Source organism: Triticum dicoccoides, chromosome 2B, assembly GCF_002162155.2.
Source record: "Triticum dicoccoides isolate Atlit2015 ecotype Zavitan chromosome 2B, WEW_v2.0, whole genome shotgun sequence".
NCBI lineage: Eukaryota > Viridiplantae > Streptophyta > Magnoliopsida > Poales > Poaceae > Triticum > Triticum dicoccoides.
Genome location: NC_041383.1, coordinates 728,705,047 through 728,708,036, shown reverse-complemented (window position 1 = coordinate 728,708,036; position 2,990 = coordinate 728,705,047).

The following is a 2,990-nucleotide window of genomic DNA, read 5'->3' as shown; positions in this document are numbered from 1 at the left end:
TGCCAGGCGGCAATGGCGACGGTTGTAAATCTTTGCTCTTGGGAGAGCGTTTGCATCGTCCGACGGATCGGCGCCTCGTGCCAGGCGAGGGGCTAGGGAGCCCCTTCAGAGATGTAGGATGTTGTCAACGGTTCGGTCGGAGTCTATGGAGTTGTCAGCGTTCCCTTACGTGCTAGTTGGATCTCCGCAAGGCTTGCTGGTGTCTCGACGGGATGGATTACACTCAAGTGAGGGCTCCTTTATCTTCAAGCTGGCCCTGTTCTTCAGTTTTTCATCTTTGCTTGTAGATGGCAGGTAGCCTATTAGTTGCTTGCACAGCACTATGTATCCTTTTAGCTGTTTCTTTGTTCTGTCCTTGTAAGTTGGCGGTTGATGTAATCCTGGTCGGTTGATGGCTTTGTTAATTCAAAGTTGGGCTCTTCTTGAGCCTTCGTTCTAAAAAACAGTGAAATACGTGGGATTATATTTCAGTGTGTAAATTCCGAAAAAAAGAGAATCGAGTAATATCATGTCCGTCCGCGGGCCGGTCCGTATATCCATCACCAACGTCGACTCTCAAATCACCCGCATACCTTCGGATGTGTTTTTTCATCCAACGTGATACTCTGTCTATCCGCGGTCCGGTTCGTATATCCATCACCAACGTTGACTCTCAAATCACTCCCATACGTCCGGATGTGTTTTGTCATCCAACGTGATACCCTGTCTGTCCGCGGGGCGGTCTGTATATCCATCTCCAACGCCGACTCTCAAATCACCCGCATACGTTTGGATGTGTTTTGTCATCCAACGTGATACCCTGTCCGTTCGCGGGCCGGTTCATATATCCGTTTTTTCGCAAACTGGAAGTAAACGGACGTAGGGGTGAGGGGGGGCATGGGGGCAGTAGCTGCGTGCATCTAGATCGCTGGCACGACAATGTCCGACATCTTGGACTCACCCAAAACCCTCTCCCTCTCCTCAAGTTCTTTCTCGCCCGAAGTGGCTGCCACACATTCATGCCGCTCAACAGTGCGAGTGCCACATTCATGCCGGCTCAGAGCGGACACGATTTCTCACATACATGAGAGGACGGGACGGAAGAGATATCTACCGCATTTAAACGGGCATCCCGTTTGTCCGCCGGCCGAGAAACCAACTCTGAAGCCCATTGACACACCACCTTGCTTGGCCTCACTGGCATCTGCTATTTAAACGAGGCCACTCATGGCACAAACCACGCAACAACATGTCCGCTCCACATCCTCATCCTGTGCACCAGATCTGCCATGACCGCGAGCGGTAATGTGCTATAGGAGAGCCTCTCGAAGCAGAAGCACGAGGTGGCCACCTTTGCGGCCGGCTGGTAGCGTTGCCGTACAGCAGATAAAGGATGGCATGCCGACCAGTGTTGGGGAACGTAGCAGAAATTCAAAAAAATTCCTACGTGTCACCAAGATCTATTTATGGAGAAACCAGCAACGAGGGGAAGGAGAGTGCATCTACATACCCTTGTAGATCGCTAAGCGGAAGCGTTCAAGAGAACGGGGTTGAAGGAATCGTACTCGTCGTGATCCAAATCACCGGAGATCCTAGTGCCGAACGGACGGCACCTCCGCGTTCAACACACGTACAGCCCGGTGACGTCTCCCATGCCTTGATCCAGCAAGGAGAGAGGGAGAGGTTGAGGAAGACTCCATCCAGCAGCAGCACAACGGCGTGGTGGTGATGGAGGAGCGTGGCAATCCTGCAGGGCTTCGCCAAGCACCGCGAGAGAGGAGGAGCACTTGGGAGAGGGGGAGGGCTGCGCCAGAACTTGGGTGCGGCTGCCCTCCCACCCCCCACATATATATATAGCGGCAAGGGAGAGGGAGGCCGGCCCCCTCAGATCCAATCTTAGGAGGAGGCGGCGGCCAAGGGGGGGAGGAGTGCCTCCCAAGTCAAGTGGAGGCCCTCCCCTTAGGGTTTTGAAGGAAATATGCCCTAGAGGCAGTAATAAAGTTATTATTTATTTCCTTATTTCATGATAAATGTTTATTATTCATGCTAGAATTGTATTAACCGGAAACATGATACATGTGTGAATACATCGACAAACATATAGTCACTAGTATGCCTCTACTTGACTAGCTCATTAATCAAAGATGGTTATGTTTCCTAACCATAGACATGTGTTGTCATTTGATTAATGGGATCACATCATTAGGAGAATGATGTGATTGACATGACCCATTCCGTTAGCCTAGCACTTGATCGTTTAGTATATTGCTATTGCTTTCTTCATGACTTATACATGTTCCTGTGACTATGAGAATTATGCAACTCCCGTTTACCGGAGGAACACTTTGGGTACTACCAAACGTCACAACGTAACTGGGTGATTATAAAGGAGTACTACAGGTATCTCCGAAGGTACATGTTGAGTTGGCGTATTTCGAGATTATGTTTTGTCACTCCAATTGTCGGAGAGGTATCTTTGGGCCCTCTCGGTAATGCACATCATTATAATCCTTGCAAGCAATGTGACCAAATGAGTTGGTTACGGGATGATGCATTACGGAACGAGTAAAGAGACTTGCCGGTAACGAGATTGAACTAGGTATTGGATACCGACGATCAAATCTCGGGCAAGTAACATACCGATGACAAAGGGAATAACGTATGTTGTTATGCGGTCTGACCGATAAAGATCTTCGTAGAATATGTAGGAACCAATATGGGCATCCAGGTTCCGCTATTGGTTATTGACCAAGAATAGTTCTAGGTCATGTCTACATAGTTCTCGAACCCGTAGGGTCCGCACGCTTAACGTTACGATGACAATTTTATTATGAGTTTATAAGTTTTGATGTACCGAAGTTTGTTCGAAGTCCCGGATGTGATCACGGACGTAACGAGGAGTCTCGAAATGGTCGAGACATAAATATCGATATATTGGAAGCCTATATTTGGACATCGGAATCGTTCCGGGTGAAATCGGCATTTTACCGGAGTACCGGGAGGTTACCGGA